The 24,204-nt window shown below is 26.8% G+C and overlaps 1 protein-coding gene across 7 annotated transcripts in view; it reads left to right on the top strand.

The window, feature by feature from the left end:
- Positions 1 to 24,204, top strand: part of LOC126743390 (uncharacterized) — a 444,135-nt gene that overhangs the window by 236,165 nt on the left and 183,766 nt on the right. Inside the window, exon 2 of one of the 7 annotated variants that reach the window (XM_050450463.1) lies at positions 12,232 to 12,274. The exons of the other annotated variants lie outside the window; for them this stretch is intronic. The gene's annotated coding sequence lies outside the window, so the exon portion shown is untranslated. The remainder of the gene's footprint in view (positions 1 to 12,231; positions 12,275 to 24,204) is intronic. 7 annotated transcript variants of the gene reach the window in all.

The raw sequence follows: 24,204 nt of genomic DNA, 5'->3' as shown, positions 1-24,204 counted from the left end.
TTCAAATTCAAATTCAAATTCAAATTCAAATTCAAATTCAAATTCAAATTCAAATTCAAATTCAAATTCAAATTCAAATTCAAATTCAAATTCAAATTCAAATTCAAATTCAAATTCAAATTCAAATTCAAATTCAAATTCAAATTCAAATTCAAATTCAAATTCAAATTCAAATTCAAATTCAAATTCAAATTCAAATTCAAATTCAAATTCAAATTCAAATTCAAATTCAAATTCAAATTCAAATTCAAATTCAAATTCAAATTCAAATTCAAATTCAAATTCAAATTCAAATTCAAATTCAAATTCAAATTCAAATTCAAATTCAAATTCAAATTCAAATTCAAATTCAAATTCAAATTCAAATTCAAATTCAAATTCAAATTCAAATTCAAATTCAAATTCAAATTCAAATTCAAATTCAAATTCAAATTCAAATTCAAATTCAAATTCAAATTCAAATTCAAATTCAAATTCAAATTCAAATTCAAATTCAAATTCAAATTCAAATTCAAATTCAAATTCAAATTCAAATTCAAATTCAAATTCAAATTCAAATTCAAATTCAAATTCAAATTCAAATTCAAATTCAAATTCAAATTCAAATTCAAATTCAAATTCAAATTCAAATTCAAATTCAAATTCAAATTCAAATTCAAATTCAAATTCAAATTCAAATTCAAATTCAAATTCAAATTCAAATTCAAATTCAAATTCAAATTCAAATTCAAATTCAAATTCAAATTCAAATTCAAATTCAAATTCAAATTCAAATTCAAATTCAAATTCAAATTCAAATTCAAATTCAAATTCAAATTCAAATTCAAATTCAAATTCAAATTCAAATTCAAATTCAAATTCAAATTCAAATTCAAATTCAAATTCAAATTCAAATTCAAATTCAAATTCAAATTCAAATTCAAATTCAAATTCAAATTCAAATTCAAATTCAAATTCAAATTCAAATTCAAATTCAAATTCAAATTCAAATTCAAATTCAAATTCAAATTCAAATTCAAATTCAAATTCAAATTCAAATTCAAATTCAAATTCAAATTCAAATTCAAATTCAAATTCAAATTCAAATTCAAATTCAAATTCAAATTCAAATTCAAATTCAAATTCAAATTCAAATTCAAATTCAAATTCAAATTCAAATTCAATATTTCATATACAAATTTAATCTAATACTAATACATTACATTACCCAATACATTACTAATTAAATACATTTTACTATTCATTTTTATAATCCATTTTACTTAGAAATTAATAAAAAAAGCCAAATTGTTGATCCAAATTATTGTTCAAGAAATATCATTGTTTAAATTTATCTAAATGGTCGACAAACAATGAATAATCAAAAGATAGACAATGATTTAAAATTAGTAGAATGGACCCAAAAATTCCAAAATCCAATCCTAAAATATCTAATAAAAGCTAAAGTTTTTTTTTTAGTTTAAAATTTAAAATAATACCCTTAAAAGTAAATAATTTCATAGTTAAAAATATAGCGAAACTTTAAATTTACCAAACTATTTAAAAAAGTAATCATTGAAGATTCCTCATTTTTTCGTAAGGCTTAGTTATCTTGAAACTAAGTCACCTTGGACCTTGTTAGTTAAACAATTAAATTATAAAATAAATAAATAATGAGTGTACCTTAAAAATTGTATAATTAAGAGAGACCCATACGCAAGAAAAAATACATTACAAAATAGAAGCAATTGCATATTAAGCACAGAAAACAAAACAAATCTAAAACTCAATCGTTTATACATATGTCTCAAATATTTGTCAAAGAAATTTATTATGACGCATATGTATCCAAGGTTTATTAAATGAATTAAAAATTTAATTCCCTGACTCCAAATTCCAAGTTCTACCTCCTCTTTATATTTCGTTATATGCAGAATTTTTCCTTATTACATTATACAATCTAGGAGACTTATATTCAATTAGAAGAATCAATTATTAACAAATATTAAACACAAAAAATTTCGATCAATATATACGTGAAATTTATCCACTTTTTAAGGCACTTTAATATCCTTTTTTAACTCCCCTAAAGGGAAAATGTTTAATATCCATTTGTATTATTGCACGTTTTACATTTAAAACGGCCTGAATGTCTGCAATTTTCTTATATCATGTATAATGCGAGACACCTGAACAGATCCCTGATGGATGACACCGGAGAAACGGCGGCAAGGTAAAATATAAGCGGATCGTATTTGTAGACAGGATAGACGGATGATAAATTACCGGGACGAGTTGGGAATATTTTATTTTTTATGTGACCCATTTAAGTTCTTGAGAGAAAAAATATAAACGTTTCTTAAAATATTACCTATAAAGCCTCCTGCTGAGTCAGAAACGATTTACAACCCTCTCCCTTCACCCCCGAGCCCCGTCAAAAAGCGAAATTATCAAAACACACCGCCGCTTTCACATTTAGAACTCAGAAAAAGTAATTTTAATAATTTTAACATGTGAACGCGGTCCGCTACTCTTTCGGGAAATGTAAATATAAAAGCCGCCCCACGAGAGTTTTACTAAATAATTACGAGTGTGGAAATATTAGTTTTGACAGCTGCTGTTGGGAAACCGTGTGTGTGTTTTTTTTATGTAATAATTTATATTAAATATTAGGGTGGTCAAGTTTGGGGGTGAAGTGGGAGGAATATTTCAATTTATTAACCAAATAAATAAAAAATGAGCCTCCCAAAGTATCTTGAAAATGTACTTTTTGAGTTTGTTTAATAAAGAAGAAAGGCAAAGTTATTTTGCGTTTTAATTAAAATGTATTAAGGCGAGGCAAGCTGTTGGTTGTTTATTCTCTCTTAAGAAAAAGTTTTAAATTAAAACTGAGCTGCGTTTTCGGTTATGATAAAAAGGAATTTAGAAAACTGGCGATTTTAAAACGTAATTTGCAAACTAAGTAGTAGATAAAAAATCAGAGTTAAAGTGTATTTCTTTGAGACGTCTTGGTACTTAATTACTGAATCTAAGAATTGAAGGGACTATTCCAGGAACTCGATTGTCTGGAAGTATCTTCTAAGGTTCTCCAAGCAGTTAAATGTTATTGGATAGTATATTCTAGAAATATAATAAATATATAATGTTTCTCTTTTTAAAAAACTTAAAAGAATTTAAATTAAAAGATAAATTCGACTGTTTTTCTTGAAATGTTTGAAATACAAAAATTCTTCTTTAAAATAAACTTTATTGCAAAATTATTAAATTGTATCCTTCAGATAGAAAAATTAAAAAAAACAAATAATAATTCTTAAAGAAAAATATTAGTACCTATTAGTTTTATGGTAAAGAAAAATTAACCAAAAATTTCTTTTTAACAAAATATAGAATAATTTATGTTAAAATCATATTTGTCATTAAGTGTATATAATATATGGAAAAATCTTAAATACCTGATATCAATAAATAAATTGCCTGGTACTTGAATGTAATTAAAAAATCTTCTAGGTACTCTTAAGCTTCTTCCAATAACCTTCAAAGTTTTAATTTAATTATTTGTAAAAAAAAATGTGCCATATATCCCTACTTAATTTATTATCCATGTATTCATTATAAAAAAATAAATTAAATTAATTAATTAATGATAATTAATTATCTAGATAAGTCTAACAATAGCACAGTTAAGTTACAGTGGCTACCTAAGTCACTTAAAACGTGTATGTGCAGTTCTAGTGCTATTTAAAGTAATTAGAAAAATTTCAATCAAAAAAACTAAACTAAATTAAAAAAATATTGGTACAAAATTTTGATTTGCACTTTTTTTTAATTAATTGTATTTTAATTTTTAATTTTCAATAATAGAACGAATTTATTGATTTTTGAAAATTAAATAATTAATAGATATTCAATCTGCATTATTCATTTTATAACTTACTTAATAGTTATGATTTACATAATTTTATAAAGCAAAATACTTATACAATAAAACGACAATAAAACCATATCCCAACAAGGATTCTATAAGAGCCCTCTATACAGGTATTGAAAGGCTTTTTTTTTTTAAATAAAAAAAAGGTTATTGGAAATTCTATTCCAGGAGTTTGTGTTCCTGGAAGTATTCTTTAATCCCCTCCAAATACGTAAACATCATCTGAGGATCTACTTAAGGAATTTGAACCACTTTTACTGCCTATAAGTGTCTTCCAGGCACTCTTAATCCTCTTTCAGGCACTTAAAGATTATTAGAGAGCCTATTTCAAGAATTCCAATTTTTTTCCATTTTTAAAGGTTTTCCAAGCAAAATTTTATCTGAAAGAACGTGTAAAATTAATAGAACTCCGAAGTAGAAAAACAGGTATAACTCCCTTAATTTCCCACCGATTTTCATGAAAGTTAGATTAGTGGACAGGGTATTTAGTTCAAAACAAAAAGTGTATTTATAAAAAATTTGAAAAACTGGATATTTTTAGCATTTTACAAGCTTTTTCAAGAAATAAAAAATTTTATATAAAAAAACGTGTAAAATTAATAGGACTCCTAAGTAGAAAAATAGGTATAATTCCCTTAATTTCGCACCGATTTTCATGAAAGTTAGATTAATGGACAGGGTATTTAATTTAGAACAAAAAGTGTAAAAATAAAAAATTTGAAAAACTAAATATTTTTAGCATTTTAAAAGCTTCTTCAAGCAATAAAAAATTTAATATGAAAAAACGTGTAAAATTAATAGTACTCCTAAGTAGAAAAACAGGTATAATTCCCTTTTAATTTCCCACCGATTTTTATGAAAGTTATATTAGTGAACAGAGTATTTAATTTAGAACAAAAAGTGTATTTATAAAAAAATTAAAAAACTGAATATTTTCAGCATTTTAAAAGCTTTTTTAAGCAATAAGAAATTTAATATGAAAAAACGTGTAAAATTAATAGGACTTCTGAGTAGAAAAACAGGTATAATTCCCTTAATTTCCCACCGATTTTCATGAAAGTTAGATTAGTGGACAGGGTATTTAATTTAGAACAAAAACTATATTTATAAAAAAATTAAAAAACTGAATATTTTCAGCATTTTAAAAGCTTTTTCAAGCAATAAGAAATTTAATATGAAAAAACATGTAAAATTAATAGGACTCCTAAGTAGAAAAACAGGTATAATTCCCTTAATTTCCCACCGATTTTCATGAAAGTTAGATTAGTGGACAGGGTATTTAATTTAGAACAAAAAGTGTATTTGTAAAAAATTTGTAAAAACTAAGTATTTTCAGCATTTTTAAAGCTTTTCCAAGCAATAAAAAATTTAATATGAAAAATGTGTAAAATTAATAGGACTCCTAAGTAGAAAAACAGGTATAATTCCCTTAATTTTCCACCGATTTTCGTGAAAATTAAATTAATGGGCAGGGTATTTAATTTAGAACCTAAAGTGTAAAAATAAAAAATTTGAAAAACTGGATATTTTCAGCATTTTAAAAGCTTTTTCAAGCAATAAGAAATTTAATATGAAAAAACGTCTAAAATTAATAGGACTCCTAAGTAGAAAAACAGGTATAATTCCCTTAATTTTCCACCGATGTTCATGAAAGTTAGTTTAGTGAGCAGGGTATTTAATTTAGAACAAAAAGTGTATCTATAAAAAATTTGAAAAACTAAATATTTTCAGCATTTTTAAAGCTTTTTCAAGCAATAAAAGGTAGTCTGAGAGTCTATTCCAGAAATTCAAGTGCTTAATATTCTTAAGGCCTCAAAGACAATCTGAGAATCTATTGAAGACATGTAAGTCACATGTAAGTACCTTAGTTACTCTTAAGCCTATTCTAGGCATTTAAAGGTTATTGGAGAGTCTAGTCCAGATACTTGACTGCCTGGAAGTACCTTCTAAATATTCTAAAGGCTCCTCCAAGCACTTAAAAGTAATCTGATTGCCTATTCTAGGAATTTAAGTGCCTAGAAGTATATTCTAACTATTTTTAATGCCTTAAAGATAATCTGAGAATCTATTAACGGAATTTCGGAGAGTCACTTTGACTGCTTTATAGTTACTCTTAAGATTCCTTCAGGCATTTTGACATTATTGGAGAGACTGTTCAATTTACGTGCCTGACAGTATATTCTAAGTATTCTTAAGGTCTTAAAAATAGTCTAAGAATCTATTGAAGAAATTTGAATTAGAATTCCTGTAAGTGTTCTCTAAGTACGATTTTTTAAGTGACTATACACTTCAAAGATAAATGTCTCAAAACCTATTCCTAAGATTATTCGGGGAAACTAAGAAAATTGATATTCAGAAGAATAGTCTCTAGAAATATTGTCTAAAGTCAAAATTGATCGGGACAAAAATATCCAACTTTTTAGACTATAGTGTCTAGTAATGATGTATGATCTTTAAGATGACTACTCGCTTTAAAGTTTTATATTTCAGAGACTTATATGACAAATCTAGGATTCAGAAGAATATTGTAATTGTATCATGTGAATCCTCAATTTTTTTTGAAACTTTATGTAGAATTTAAATATGAAGTAAATTTAAATAGGGGCTATATATAAAATAACCATGTTTTCATTGGATGTTACCTAATATAGGAATAATTTTTTTTTCAAATATTCGCAGCATTTGAAGCAATTTTTAATTTAACTCCAGGCATTTCACATCCATTTTAATTTTTTTTTCTAGATTATCTGATCAATTTTGGGCTTTTGTGGTCGTGTTCTAGGTATAGAATAACTTTCAACCAGACATTCATAATCAAAAAGAGGAATGAAGAATTTTTAAAAAATAGGATTTTGAATTATAGGGACATTTTTCTAATTATTGAGCCGATATAATTGTTATTTATTTCAGGAATAAGTTTTCCAGTAATTTGAAAAAATCGAGACAGAGAAAAATAAGAAAAATTAATTTTTCCATATAGCTTAGTGCCCGCACTATCATTTCATTATAAAAATTCTTTGTCATTTATCTACTACGTACCCCTAGATATTTTCCTAAAAGCCCCAATATATTTTTATTAAATTCTTCTATAAAACTTAATAAACTGTAAATAAATACTGTATATATGTACATGCAAGATTATTACTTCAATAAATACCCAAACCTCCCCTAAAATAAGCCTGGTTCGGATCTCACTAGAGAAATTTCCAGAGCAACCCCCCTTGAATAAATTCAAACAAAACATTACTAAGCAGGGCCTTAATAAGCTAAAATCCGACCCTATTTAACTGCACCCCTTTCAGAAATTCACCCCGTACGTACACGAGGATTCTAAACATATTTTATCTCGTATTAGTGCTTGTACAGACATATTAAACGAGCGAATCGACTATCTCGTCCGGGCTTTATGGCCCTCCTAGCACTTTCATTTAATCAGATAAAAGACAGAGACGAGCAGACGGTCCAGGAATTGACACGAATTCTCCCATTTTGAGCGTAGTAGGAACACTAAAATAAAAAGTTCACTTTGCCAGGTGAAAGCTTAATGAAAGTACGTACCGGTACGGTGGATATTTTCCGTTTTCAAATAAGGTGTGTTTTATTATAAATAAAGCCACTTGGAGATTTGGATCTGGATCGGAGGGAAGTCGAGCTTATCTGTTTGAACATCTAAAAGGGGTCTGTTTTTTTTTTTGGATGAGGCGTAAAAAAGTAAGGTTTTCAGGCTGGATTAGGTTTGGGTCCAGGGTGAAATACTGATATGGATATTACGAGTTACTTGTTTGCTATTTATGTTACCCAGTTACGAAATTGGATCGTTTACTTTAATACAGGCTTTCGAGTGGTTGATTTGTAAAGAATATTTGAATATTATAATTTTTTTTATGAGAATATTCGTATTTGTTTTTGAGATATTGGACTTGGAATACTTTTCTCAATATAACAAGTAGACAAGACATTGGAACGGAAAAATCCGTATGACTTCTTGACGATGCTATTAATTTGTCGTCTGAATCAGGTGATTTTCCCTAAATTTTCAACTAAAATTAGACCCATGTCATTACTCCCTATAAAAACTAACATAATTGAAAAGTATTGGTGAGAGACGGTGAATTTCCTTAATAGGCATAACTTAGAATTTAGGACTACAGTATGGTTTCAAGGCTTCTATATCTATCTGCGTCAATCATAGAGTGAAGCTTATAGTTCTCCTTGGCCTAATTTATCGCATTCCTATGTGAGCAAATGGTGTAATTTGGTGAAAACAGTTCTCAGAAATTAGACATTAAATGTGAGGTTCCTTCTTCAGGTATTGGTGTTTGATCCTTCATTTTTTCACATATACCTTATTTATATAGTTGTTATTCCTATTTCAGGTCATTTTACACTTTATTCTAAAGACTCCTCTGGACAACCATTGGTACTAGTTAATTCGCAATAAGATAAATGTTATTCAAATCATCCTACTGTCCAAAAAATTGAAAATTTCTGAAAATCAATATTTTTAGTTTATGGGATTAGTTTTTGAGATATTTATTTTACGAGGTAAAAGTGACCCGAATTTCTTAAATAAAATCACAGGTTCTTTTTTCCTTTAAGTGTCTGGAGGGGTCTTAAGAATACTTATTAATATTAATAATGCGTTTTATTAATAAACTAAGTCGAAACGTACCTTCATTTTTCATTAAAAAAAATTCAAAAAACCGCGAGGCATAGATAAAGAGTTAAGTGGAGAAAATGCACTCTTCCGTGCATATATCAGCTTTATTTTGTCGCACATAGAGCCATCTATCGGTTCGAACTGCAGCAGTGGCTTACTAGATGGCGCGCTATGCGAGGGCTCACTCAGGCGGGAATTTCAAATATTTTGGCTAGCTAGCTTTGATTTAATAATAATTAGAAACTGATATAAACACTTAATAAAGTTGCATAGATTAAAAATTTTAAAATATTAAATAATGATTCCTTAGATATTATGTTTATTTTTCGTTTATTTATAATCCAAAAATTTCGTTACATAAATGTATAATTATAAAAGTACCAAATAAGCACCTAAGTAACTTAATGCTTGTGTATGCCTATATATAAATATATTATTAAAGAATAGGAATAGACGCTCTAATAACCTTTAAATGCGTGGAAGAGACTTAAAAAGAAAAGATGCAAGATGTATCAAATGCTTTCAACAGATTCTCAGAATATCTTTAAGGCCTTAAGAATAGTTAGAATATACCTCTAGGTATTTAAATGGACTCCTAAATTACCTTTAAGTGCTTAGAGAACTCTTAAGAAGGCTTACAAGATACTTCCAGGCAGTTAAGTACCTAGAATAAACTCTCCAATAACCTCTAAATGCCTGATAGAAGCTTAAGAGCAACTAGAGAGCAGCCGAAGTGACTCAAATTCCTTCAAAACATTCTCAAGGCCTTAAGAATACCTAGAATATATTTCTAGGCACTTAAATTCCTGGAATAGATTCTTAGATTATCTTTAGGTGCTTGGAGAACCTTTAAGATTATTTAGAAGATACTTCCAGGCAGTCCAGCACCTAGAATAGACTCTCCAATAACCTTAGAAGTAATTAGAAAGCAGTGAAAGTGACTTAGATTTCTTCAATAGAGTCTCAGATTATTTTTGAGGCCTTAAGAATACTTAAACTATACTTCTAGGCACTTAAGTTCCTAGAATAGACCTTCACGTTACCTTTAAGTAGTTGAGGAAGCCTTAAGAATACTTCGAAGATACTTCCGGGCGGTAAAATACCTAGAATAGACTCTTCAATTACCTTTAAATGCCTGGAAGAATCTTAAGTGTAACTAGAAAGGAGTCAAATTGACTCAATGTCTCGGGTTACCTTTAAGTGCCTTTAAGAATATCTAGAAAGTGATTGGAATTTCTGGAATAAATAATCGTAGATTACAGGTTTGATACTGAACTGAATTTAAAAGATAATACCGATAGTAAAATATAGATAAAACAGATTTCAATAAAAAGATAATTGAATGCAGATATTTGATCGTAAAAACTACTTTAACTATAGCATGTAACAATTTTCTTAAAATTTGACGTAAAAATTGAAAATGCAAAAGGTTCTTATTACATTTTTTATGCCAATATTAGGATACATTAATTGGAAACGTCGTTATTTTATATGAAACCCTCTATATATTATTTCATATTTCAAATAGTTTTTGAGATATTATAAAGAAATGCGCTATTTTCCACTGTTTATATCTCAAAAACCCCTTGACTGATTTACCGTTTTTGTATCTGATTCGTAATTATTAAACTTGCACTTGTACAAAAATTCTAATCCTATTTTGTTTCTTTTTCAAATCTATGCAATTTCTTTTTTATTTTGTATCTATAAATATAGGTATTTTTGTCCATCCTACAAAGCAATATTGGAATGAAAAAACACCTTATTAAATCCCAGGCATTTTTAATGAGTTTCATTGTATTTGTTTAGTATTTTCTCTTATATTTTAATTATTAGGACCTACTTTTCCTTTTAGTCCAGGCATTTAAAAGGAACTTTAAAAAAATATTAAATCCAATTATTAAATATATTTTTTTTTAAATATCTTTCAGGGTTTCAAAGTAGTAGGTATAGGTCTGTCAGGCATTTCAGTTGTTAATTTTCCATATGGCAAAATTCTTGATTTACCCTTTACAATGAAATGTAACGGTCTTGAGATCATGTAGATATAAATATATTTTTGGTCAGAACTAATTTTGAGTGAGCTAATGAAATATGGTCTCCTTTACCTTAATAACTATCAGATAAATATCAATTCAAAAATTCAACATAAATTTGCTATTTTTCAAGATTATGTACATTTCCCTTGTCAAGTATAAGGGAATACTACCGTGTACATTTTGCTTTTAAAAAAAATTAAAATTTAATGCAAATTAAGAATTTTTAAAGTGTAAACGTGTATCAGATCCATTTCGGTTATGCATTTATTGGCCTAATTTAAATAATACGTGATAGGCATAACTTAAATTGGCATTATACACGTTTTTTATCCTTCTATTTTCATAGCTAATTACTGGATAGTCAGTTTTTAAAATTATATGCAATTTTTTTTATATTTATGTCAATATAGTTTTTCTATATTTTTCCCTATTTCTCTTTTTATTTTTTTTATTTATATAATAATATTGTATTTGTTTGTAAAACCTCGCTGCAATAAAACGAAAATATGCATTATACCCATTAAAGTTATGCATATATTTGTTAATTGCTTCTTATTTCTTACTATTTGTCTAATTTAATTTATTTGATTGTGACAAGCATCGATTTACACGATTTTAAACGATGATTAGATGAAACAATGAAATGAAAATAAATGTCGAAGTTTTTTCGGGGTTTTACATTAAAAAAGCTTTTGTAGGTGCTGAAATGCATGTCGGAATGGCATAAATATCCTTGCATCATTAACAAAAATAAATAATGCTTGGTAGTTCAAGTACAAACATTCTTCAATTTTTTTATTACTGGATTAATAATGTAATACTGGACATGTGACCCATCAAATTTCTTTAAATGGATAAACGCAAAAGATTTTGTTACAAAATAATAAAAATTAGGCCTATATTAGGTTACTTTAATTAGAAATATGATTATTGTAAATGAAACATCTTGTATTATTTAATATTTAAATTTTACGTGAAGTTTTAAGATTTGAGCAGTCATAATATGCTATACTCATTTTTGATATATTTACAAAAAAATACGCGATATTTAACTGTCTATATTTCGAAAACCAGTTTACTAAAATATAGCGTGTAACTCACTCGAATTTTAAAATGTTATACCGAAGGGCTTTATTACAAAATAATAAAATTTACACAGATTTAATGACTGAACTAATAGTTTTTATAGTTTTGGTAAGTACACTAGCCCTGTACTTACCACATTTATTGTCTAATTATATAATATATACAAGAAAAAGACAGTTTTAACTAACCTAATACCCAGATAAGTTTACAGTACGATTCTAAATTAATAAACAACAGCTATTCACCTTGATGAGTGAAAACCTGTATGTAAAAGATTATTTATTTCAGGTACAAAATAATTAACAAATTTCCATTGGTATTACTCTTACGTAATCCTATAAAATTATTGGTTTTATTCCTTGTTTAATACTTATGACCTACATATTTTCCAATTCTAATATGCATTAATACCGTATATCAGAAATTTAATATTCTAAGAGCCCAACCTCTTACATGGTATATCCTAGTTTTTCTAGTAAATAATTCTGTACAACATTTAATGGACTTAATTCAATATATTTATTTTTTTTTAATTTCAGGTGAGTCTCACTCTACGCCCAAACTCCACAATTATATGTATAGGTAAAGTATCCTAAATTTTAGCCTTAAACCACCAAAAAACGACCGCATATTTATTTATTTTTTAACTGCGCCCTGACCTTAATTACCGCAGCTGTATTCGTTCATATTGCACCTAATTAAAAACTTTTAATGTTGTTCAGAAAGCCACTTCTAACGCGCCCTATTGCTAATGCGAGCTTAATTAGAAATAAAAAAAAGAACGCCTCCTCACCCCTTAACCCCTCACCCCATTATAATTACAGTACGGTTTACTGGAAAATTAAAAAATAAAATTTAAGTTAAATATTATGAATTGATGTTTGAAAGTGTGTAATTGTAATTGAATGAGATGAAGTGGGTCTTAGAAAGGGCTAAACTAGTAAAAAATACAATTTTTTTTCATTATTATTAGGTCCTAAGATTTTAATTAAAAAGACTGCAGCGACGCCCCGTGTCGTCGCGTTTTTTAATCATAAACTAGCCCTTCGGAAAAGCTAAAAAAGAAACGTAATATTTTTAATTTTCTCTGAGTGGTAATCGGTTTATACGAGGGAAACTTTCCAAACTGTTCAAAGGACCCCGGGCTTCGGCAAAGAAATTTAAGTAATTAAAATTATTATTGAGTAGGTTTGCTTTTATTTCTTCTTCGTTTTTTTTTTTATTTCGTTCAAGGGGAGTTTTATTTTTAAAAAGGTTTGCTATGGAGAATACACAAGTGAAATGTGACCAGAGAGAATTATTTCCAATTTTTCTAAAATTCTTGATAACGTTCTTTTATTTTCCGATTTCCAAATAAATGTTATGATTTGTTCAATTTTTGATTAGGATTTCAACGTTAAAAGAAAATGTTCGTAAGAGTTTTTGAGCAAATGAGGAAAACTCATAGAAAGTTTTTCCTAATTTTCTGGAAAACTGTTGGACTTAAAAATAACTCTTCTGTTGCATCTGATGCGCATTGATATTCCAAACAATTTTTGTTATATCAATTTTTTTCTACACTCATAGTTTTCCAGAAAAAAAATTAAAACCAAAATTATGAACATTTTTTTAAGGGTACCTCTTTGGATTTTTTTGAGGAAGTTTTTTTTGGAAAAATGGGTTATAACTTTTTCCAGGTACATTTTCCAAAAATGCTTTATTAGGTTTTTTTAAAGTTTTTTAAGCAAATAATCTATTTAGAACAAAAAATTTCATTTAAAAAAAAAATAATTTTTAACCCTAAAATTATTAATGTTTTCAAAAATCTTTCATAACTCTTTTACTTATTAACTTTCGACAAAATGTTAGTCTACATGATTTGTTTTATTTTTGAATAGAAATATAATGTTATAAGAAAATTTTTCATATTCCCAATAGTTTCCGAGAAAATAAGAAAAAACTGTTTTGAGGTTTTCCTCAATTATCTGCTAAACTGTTGAACGCAAAAATTATTTTTTTATTGCATTTGATGCGCATTGAAATTTTAAACAATTTTTGTTTTAACAATTTTCTTTTCCAGCCTATAGTTTTCCAGAAAATAAATAAAAATCATAATTATGACATTTTCCCAGGGGTACCCCCTTTGGATTTTTTGAGGAAAAAGTTTTTAGGAAAATTGGGTATAACTTTTTTTTGATACGTTTTTCAAAAAAGTTTTATAAGACTTTTTTATAGTATTTTAGACGTATTTATCCATTTACAAAAAAAATCGATTTTCTGAAAAAAAAAATTTTTCTAATTTTCGACTCAAAAATGTTCAGTTTTTTTCAAAAATCTGTCATAACTCCTTAACTTATTAATTTTCGACAAAATATTATTCTACATTATTGGGTCCATTTTTGAATGAGAATATAATGCCAAAAAAAAAATTTCCCTATTCCAAATAGTTTCCGAGAAAATGAGGAAAAACTGTTTTGAGGTTTTCCTCAATTATCTGGTAAACTGCTGAACGCAAAAATTATTTTTTTATTGCGTCTGATGCGCATTAAAATTCTAAACAACTTTTGTTTTAACAATTTTCTTTTCCAGCCTATAGTTTTCCAGAAAAAAAATAAAAATCAGAACTATGAACATTTTCTCAGGGGTACCCCTTTGGATTTTTAGAGGAAAAATTTTTTTGAAAAATTGAGTATATCTTTTTTTTGGTATATTTTTCAAAAAAGTTTCATGAGACTTTTTTATTGCATTTTAGGCGATTTATCCATTTACAAAAAAAAATGAATTTTCTAAAAAAATTTTTTTTTTCAAATTTTCGACCCAAAAATTTTTTTATAGCATTTTAGATTATTTATCCATTTTCAAAAAAAATCGATTTTCTGAAAAAAAAAATTTTTCAAATTTTCGACCCAAAAATTTTCTGTTTTTTTCAAAAATCTTTCATAATTCCTTTACTTATTAATTTCCAAAAAAATATTATTCTACATGATTGGGTCCATTTTTGAATGAGAATATAATGCCAAAAGAAAATTTTCTATATTCCTAATAGTTTCCGAGAAAATGAGGAAAAACTGATTTGAGGTTTTTCTCAATGTTCTGGAAAACTATTGAGTGTCAAAATAATTTTTTTATTGCATCTGAAGAGCATTGAAATTTCAAACAACTTTTATTTTAATAATATTTTTTTCCAGCCTATAGTTTTCCAGAAAAAAAAAATCATAATTATGACATTTTCCTAGGGGTACCCCCTTTGGATTTTTTGAGGAAAAAGTTTTTAGGAAAATTGGGTATAACTTTTTTTTGATACGTTTTTCAAAAAAGTTTTATAAGACTTTTTTATAGTATTTTAGACGTATTTATCCATTTTCAAAAAAAAACGATTTTCTGAAAAAAAAAATTTTTTCAAATTTTCGACCCAAAAATGTTCAGTTTTTTTCAAAAATCTTTCATAACTCCTTTACTTATTAATTTCCCACAAAATATTATTGTACATTATTGGGTCCATTTTTGAATAAGAATATAATGCCAAAAAAAAAATTTCCCTATTCCAAATAGTTTCCGAGAAAATGAGGAAAAACTGTTTTGAGGTTTTCCTCAATTATCTGGTAAACTGTTGAACGCAAAAATTATTTTTTTATTGCATTTGATGCGGATTGAAATTCCAAACAATTTTTGTTTTAACAATTTTCTTTTCCAGCCCATAGTTTTCCAGAAAAAAAATAAAAATCAGAACTATGAACATTTTCTCAGGGGTACCCCTTTTGGATTTTTAGAAGGAAAATTTTTTTGGAAAATTGGGTATAACTTTTTTTTGGTACATTTTTCAAAAAAGTTTTATGAGACTTTTTTATAATATTTTAGACGATTTATCCATTTACAAAAAAAAAATCAATTTTCTGAAATTTTTTTTTTCAAAATTTCGACCCAAAAATTTTCTGTTTTTTTCAAAAATCTTTCATAACTCCTTTATTTAATAATTTCCGACAAAATGTTATTCTACATGATTGATTCCTTTTTTAAATGAAAATATAATACCAAAAGAAAATTTTCCATATTCCAAATAGTTTCCGAGAAAATTAGGAAAAACTGTTTTGAGGTTTTCCTCAATTATCTGGTAAACTGCTGAACGCAAAAATTATTTTTTTATTGCGTCTGATGCGCATTAAAATTCTAAACAACTTTTGTTTTAACAACTTTTTTTTCCAGCATATAGTTTTCCAGAAAAACAATAAAAATCATAATAATGAACATTTTTCCAGGGGTACGTACCCCTTTGGATTCTTAGAGGGAAAATTTTTTTGGAAAATTGGGTATAACTTTTTTTTGGTACATTTTTCCAAAAAGTTTTATAAGACTTATTTATAGCATTTAAGATGATTTATCTATTTACAAAAAAATCAATTTTCTGAAAAAAATTTTTTTTTCAAATTTTCGACCCAAAAATTTTCAGTTTTTTTCAAAAATCTTTCATAACTCCTTTACTTATTAATTTCTGACAAAATGTTATTCTACATGATTGGTTCTATTTTTAAATGAAAATATAATGCCAAAAGAAAATTTTCCATATTCCAAACAGTTTCCGAGAAAATGAGGAAAAACTGTTTTGAGGTTTTCCTCAATTATCTGGTAAAATGTGGAACGTAAAAATTATTTTTTTATTGCATTTGATGTGCATTAAAATTCTAAACAACTTTTGTTTTAACAACTTTTTTTTTCCAGCATATAGTTTTCCAAAAAAACAATAAAAATCATAATAATGAACATTTTTCCAGGGGTATCTCAGGGCAGTAGTCACCCCCTTTGGAATTTTAGAGGGAAAATTTTTTTGGAAAATTGGGTACAACCTTTTTTTGGTACATTTTTCAAAAAAGTTTTATAAGACTTTTTTATAGTATTTTAGACGTATTTATCCATTTTTGAAAAAAATCGATTTTCTGAAAAAAAAATTTTTTTCAAATTTTCGACCCAAAAATTTTCTGTTTTTTTCAAAAATCTTTCATAACTCCTTTACTTATTAATTTCCGACAAAATATTATTCTACATGATTGGGTCCATTTTTGAATGAGAATATAATGCCAAAAGAAAATTTTCTATGTTCCAAATAGTTTCCGAGAAAATGAGGAAAAACTGTTTTGAGGTTTTCCTCAATATACTGGAAAACTGTGGAACGTAAAAATTATTTTTTTATTGCATTTGATGTGCATTGAAATTCCAAACAACTTTTGTTTTAACAATTTTGTTTTCCAGCCTATATTTTTCCAGAAAAACAATAAAAATCATAATTATGAACTTTTTCCCAGGGGTACCCCTTTTGATTCTTAGAGGAATTTTTTTTTTGGAAAATTGGGTATTACTTTTTTTTGGTACTTTTTTAAAAAAAGTTTTATAAGACTTTTTTATAGCATTTTAAGCGATTTATTTATTAACAGAAAAAAAATTAATTTTCTCATATTTTTTTTTTTATTTTGGATCCAAAAATTTTCCAATTTTCAAAAAAACTTACATAACTCCTTTATTTATTAATTTTTGATAAAATGTTAATCTACATGATTTGTTTTGTTTTTGAATAGGAATATAATAATAAAAGAAAATTTTCCATATCTTCAATATTTTCCGAGAAAATAAAAAAAAATGTGAAAAAAGTTTTTCTTAATTTTTTTAGAAAATTGTTAAATTATAAAATATTTTTTTATTGCATTTAATGCGCATTGAAATTCCAAATAACTTTTGTACTAACAATTTTTTTCTCTAGCCAATAGTTTTCCAGAAAAAAAATTAAAACCAGAATTATGAACATTTTCCCAGGGGGTAGTACCCCTTTAGACTTTTTGCGGAATAATTTTTTTTTGAAAAATTAGGTATAACTTTTCTTTGGTACATTTTTCAAAAAACTGTTTAATTAATTTGGATTAATTAATTTCTAAAAAAAAAATATTTTTTCTCAAAAAAAAAATTCAAAAATCCCCCACAACTTCTTTATTTTTCGATTTATTTCTAAATAATATTCCATATGATTTTTTCTATTTTTGATTAGGATTCCAATGCTAAAAGGTAGTTGCCTATATTTTTAGTAGTATTTAGAGAAAATTAGGAAAACTCTTTAGAGGTTTTTCACAAAATAGGATTCTTGTCTCTTTGGCTGGTAATTTTGTCCCTGGCATTTTTGTCAAAAAAATGAGACCAAAAATCCTGGAATTTTCCAGGAATAGAAATTTTTTCCCTGAAATAGAAATTTTTTCCCAAAAATCAAGTGAGTCTCCATACTCACCTTGACGTTCATCTCTCAATATTAAAACCCTTAAACCACCTGGAAATTTCAGCACTAAGTGCCCTATATACTTTTTGAAGAAAATCCATATATGGAATAAATGCTTCGTATTAAATATGGCCCTGCCACTTAGCGGATCTAGCTTCTCTTGATCTTCCTTCACAACCGGCTTGTATCTTTAAGGAAATTAAGTTATTATGACTGGTTCAGTTGCCTGAAAAAAAAATCTTTTTTACCTGACCTGATCTGCAATTTCTTCAAAATCCAATTTCCTCCTTCCAACCCTAAATACCGACACTTTTTTACGATACCATAAAAATTCTATGGATACCAAACAATATATAAAACATAAAAATGCACCTCGTAAACAATTTTATAGCTATTTTTTCTCTCTTTTTCCTTGTTTTTTTTTTCGTTGTTGGTTATGAAATATACGGGCCTTATGCAAACAAGTTTCCACCCCAAAAATATACTTTTAGGTATATACATATAAGTTCCGGACGGGTAAGCAAAAAAGGGGAGGGAACAATATGTGTTTTTTACAAATTGAATTTTTATCCCAATTTGAAAATAATATCGGGAGAGTTCGAGGTATTAGGGGGGATGTTTGGTGATTTTTTGAAGTCAGCATGCCCTACTTATCTTGTTTTTCACTTTAAGGATTGTTAAAATAAATTTGTTTTGTGTAGAGAGTTTTATAGTAAATTACGTTAAATGTGTAGAAAAGTCATAAAATTCTTAAAAAGTACCGAAAACTGCCTAAATGAGAGAAAAAATGCAAACCTTTTCGAAATTTTTTTACAAATATTTATGATGATTCAAGAATAACCAGAGAATGGAAAAAGATCAAAAACTAACTTAACTGTTAAGGAAAAAGCCAATAATTCATTAAAATTGATCTGGACTATGCCCAATAATGTACTTAAAGGCCTAGAAAAAAAAATTACTCGTTAAAAAAATTTTTTTACCATATTCATAATGATTAAAAATGCAAAAATTCTAAATAGAAAAAGTACTTGGAACAGGTTAAAACCAATTTCTTAGAAAGCCAAAAATTAAGTCAAGTTTCTAGAAAAAAGGTCAAAAAATACCAATTTGAACTATTTGAAAAAAAATCAAAATATAATTTGATTGCTTGAAAAAGTCCAAATATCCCTTGTAAAATGTCATTAAAAATGAAAAAATTACATTTTCTTTAACATACATATGTTTCCTTACCTTATCAAATGTTAGAAAATTGTAATAGTCTATGTAAGTATAATAATATTGACTTTTTTAACATCTTAGAAATTATTAATAAGAAATAGAAATATAATAATAACTTACCGTAATTTCATTTGCCATCTAAACTTACTTTTTTTAACAAAAATCAACTATTACTTTTCATTATTTTAATAATTGTGTCTTAAAATTATTAGTTTGCAATTGTTTGCTGTAATAAGTAAATTCATAGGAATTCTGCGTTATAACCAAAAAGTATGGTAGTGTGTACCTTTGTATTCGTATTTTTGTAAAACTTTAATTGAATAAAAAAATAAATCAATATACGGATCAATACTTCAGCCGAATATTTTTAAAGTGATGCACAAGGGGGCTAAGATAGATGGAATAGCCAGCACGATTCCCTGATCTGCCACCATTAGACTTTTTCTTATGATGATCATATATCTAAATTTTTGCAATTAGATCGGCTATGCCTGAGATCCTTCCTAATAAAATTAGGAGCAATGTTTATTTACTATTAGGATTTTGCAATGAATGCATCAATAAAGAATCGATGCATAAAATTATGTGCAACAATCTAACTACTTGGGAAAACGCCAAAACTTAACTCTACTACCTGGAAAATGCTTGATTGAATAAGGCAAAAAATTTTCTAAAATTCCTGTTAATTTACATTGAAACTTATAAAAACTGCTTGAAAAAAGGTAAAAATTGACTAAAATCCCTCAAAAAAAATCAACTTAAAATTAAACCTTACGTAAAAAAGGAAAAAAGTTGGCTAAAATTTGTGAAATATTACCAAAAATAAATGCAACTACTTCTAAATAAACATTTATGCAATAAAAATTAAACATACAAATTTATGGTTCCAAAAATTTTGTTGTAATAATATTCCAGAAAATTTAGTAAATCTTTTGTCATTTTCAGGCAGTTTCAGCAATTTTAGGCATTTTAAATGATTAACCATTGAGTCTTATTAGTAGTAGTTACACGATCAAAAGCGTTGTACAGATCATAGAACATCACTGCCAATGTTCTATGGCTTATGTTATAACGATGTTGTTATTCTACTTGACTTGCTCGGTATTCAATTTTCATTAACCTCAAAACCAAAATTTGATTGACGAAATATTTAGCATAAAATCATAGGTCTTTTGGTTCACCTTTGCTATAATACCTTCAGGGCCATTTTCCTCCTATTTAAAAGAAACTGAAAATTCCTCTTCAGAGGGTGCTTTCATCCTTTATCTATTTTATCTCCAGGGGTCTTAAAAAGCTTGCATGCAAATAATCCTTTCTTTAACCCAAAAACAATGTGCTATCGTCCGCTTATTAAATGTACGCTATATATAGCATTTTCAGGTTATTGACTCCATAAAGCAGCAAAGTTTTGTGATCTGCCCTACGCTTTTGATCGTGTTCATACTACTGTCAAGGCTTGATAGTTAAGTTTTAAAGCTTAAAATTGACTGCTTGGAAATGGTAAAAGATTTACTAAGTTTCCTATGAAAAAAAATTACTAAAAATTAATGAAAAAATTGCTTTTAAGAAGTGGGAGTGAAATTATGTTTTTCGGGTTTAATAGGCACATTTTGGGAGTAAAACACTAATAAGAAAATTAAACCATGATATATAAAACTGGTGAAAAATCGAATTTTTATTTATATATCCTCACCTCAATTTAAAAATTAGTAAAAAGTGGGAATAAAATGATGTTTTTTAGGTTCAAATAGACACATTACAGAAGAAAAACACTATTTTTAGCCGATCGAAACACTAATAAGAAAATGAACCCACGATATATCAAATGGGTGAAAAATCGAATTTGTATTTATATATCCTCATCTCAATTTAAAAATTAGTAAAAAGTGGGAATAAAATTATGTTTTTTAGGTTCAAATAGACACATTACAGAAGAAAAACACTATTTTTAGCTGATCAAAACACTAGTAAGAAAATGAACCCATGATATATCAAATTGGTGAAAAATCGAATTTGTATTTATATATCCTCATCTCAATTTAAAAATTAGTAAAAAGTGGGAACAAAATTATGTTTTTGGGGTTCGAATAGACACATTACTGAATAAAAACACTACTTTTAGCCGATCGAAACACTAATAAGAAAATGAAACCATGATATATAAAACTGGTGAAAAATCGAATATTTATATATCCTCACCTCAATTTAAAAATTAGTAAAAAGTGGGAATAAAATTATGTTTTTTGGGTTCAAATAGACACATTACAGGAGAAAAAAACTATTTTTAACCGATCGAAACACTAATAAGTAAATTAAACCATGATATATTAAAATGGGGAAAAATCGAATTTGTATTTATATATCCTTATCTCAATTTAAAAATTAGTAAAAAATGGGAATAAAATGATGTTTTTTAGATTCAAATAGACACATTACAGAAGAAAAACACTATTTTTAGCCGATCGAAACACTAATAAGAAAATGAACCCACGATATATCAAATTGGTGAAAAATCGAATTTGTATTTATATATCCTCATCTCAATTTAAAAATTAGTAAAAAGTGGGAATAAAATTATGTTTTTTAGGTTCAAATAGACACATCACAGAAGAAAAACACTATTTTTAGCCGATCGAAACACTAATAAGAAAATGAAACCATGATATATCAAATTGGTGAAAAATCGAATTCGTATTTATATATCCTCATCTCAATTTAAAAATTAGTAAAAAGTGGGAATAAAATTATGTTTTTGGGGTTCCAATAGACACATTACTGAAGAAAAACACTACTTTTAGCCGATCGAAACACTAATAAGAAAATGAAACCATGATATATAAAACTGGTGAAAAGTCGAATTTTTATTTATATATCCTCACCTCAATTTAAAAATTAGTAAAAAGTGGGAATAAAATGATGTTTTTTGGGTTCAAATAGACACATTACAGGAGAAAAACACTATTTTTAACCGATCGAAACACTAATAAGAAAATGAAACCATGATATATCAAATTGGTGAAAAATCGAATTTGTATTTATATATCCTCATCTCAATTTAAAAATTAGTAAAAAGTGGGAATAAAATTATGTTTTTGGGGTTCGAATAGACACATTACTGAAGAAAAACACTACTTTTAGCCGATCGAAACACTAATAAGAAAATGAAACCATGATATATCAAATTGGTGAAAAATCGAATTTGTATTTATATATCCTCATCTCAATTTAAAAATTAGTAAAAAGTGGGAATAAAATTATGTTTTTGGGGTTTCAATAGACACATTACTGAAGAAAAACACTACTTTTAGCCGATCGAAACACTAATAAGAAAATGAAACCATGATATATAAAACTGGTGAAAAATCGAATTTTTATTTATATATCCTCACCTCAATTTAAAAATTAGTAAAAAGTGGGAATAAAATTATGTTTTTTGGGTTCAAATAGACACATTACAGGAGAAAAAAACTATTTTTAACCGATCGAAACACTAATAAAAAAATGAAACTATGATATATCAAATTGGTGAAAAATCGAATTTGTATTTATATATCCTTATCTCAATTTAAAAATTAGTAAAAAATGGGAATAAAATGATGTTTTTTATGTTCAAACAGACACATTACAGGAGAAAAACACTATTTTTAGCCAATCGAAACACTAATAAGAAAATGAAACCATGATATATCAAATTGGTGAAAAATCGAATTTGTATTTATATATCCTTATCTCAATTTAAAAATTAGTAAAAAGTGGGAATAAAATTATGTTTTTTAGGTTCAAATAGATATATTACGGAAGAAAAACACTATTTTTAGCCGATCGAAACACTAATAAGAAAATGAACCCATGATATATCAAGCTGGTGAAAAATCGAATTTGTATTTATATATCCTCATCTCAATTTAAAAATTAGTAAAAAGTGGGAATAAAATTATGTTTTTTAGGTTCAAATAGACACATTACAGAAGAAAAACACTATTTTTAGCCGATCGAAACACTAATAAGAAAATGAAACCATGATATTTAAAACTGGTGAAAAATCTAATTTTTATTTATATATCCTCACCTCAATTTAAAAATTAGTAAAAAGTGGGAATAAAATGATGTTTTTTGGGTTCAAATAGACACATTACAGGAGAAAAAAACTATTTTTAACCGATCGAAACACTAATACGAAAATTAAACCATGATATACTCGTATAATAGAAGGAAAAAACGAATCCTCATTTATATATCCTTATCTCAATTTAAAAATACACCACACATACATCTCACTTTATTCTAGAGAATAAAATGATGTTTTTTGGGTTTAAATAGACACATTACTAAAGAAAAACACTACTTTTAGCCGATCGAAACACTAATAAGAAAATAAAACCATGATAAAAATGGCGAAAAAATCGAATTATTTCAATATTCATGCTGATTCCACAGAATAAAAAAAACTGCTTAAACAAAGGCGAAACTTAATTCTTTGGCAGGTCAATAATTAATTTTGCTGCCTCGAAAACTGACAAGAAGTAATTTAACTACTTGGAAAAATTAACAAAAATTTATTGAAATTTCTGAAAAATAAGCAAAAATTCTCCTTGAAACCAAAAACATAAACATAATTTGTGGTAAAAAAGCAGTTTTTCTATTCTCTAAAAAGCTTTAAAACATCATGAACATTAAACAAAATTCCCATAGATTCCAATGATCTTTTTTCCAGACCTTGAAGGACGTTTTGGGTAATTTTTTATGATTTTAGTAATTTCTTGGCCTATTCCAGGCACTCAAGGACAATTTTGAAAAAAAAATGTGACAAACCATAACATGAGGAAACTCCAATGTCCACACCAAAACAAATTGTTGACTATAATTTTTAAAATTAAAAAACTGCAACCTTCCATAGAAAATCCTGGAACGCGGCACCCAGTTTTTAAGTCAATATATTATTTTTTCCTTATTCAAAGTCTGTTTTCCACAATTTTTTTTAGAACCTCACATGACGTGGCCGAGATAATACAATTTTTTCTCTGCATCCTTCCCAGAACCTTTACGTTCTATTACAGGTTCT

This window comes from Anthonomus grandis, chromosome 12, assembly GCF_022605725.1.
Source record: "Anthonomus grandis grandis chromosome 12, icAntGran1.3, whole genome shotgun sequence".
In the NCBI taxonomy this organism is placed as follows: Eukaryota; Metazoa; Arthropoda; class Insecta; order Coleoptera; family Curculionidae; genus Anthonomus; species Anthonomus grandis.
The sequence above is the reverse complement of the archived record's forward strand: the minus strand, read 5'-3'. Positions and strand labels throughout refer to the sequence as shown.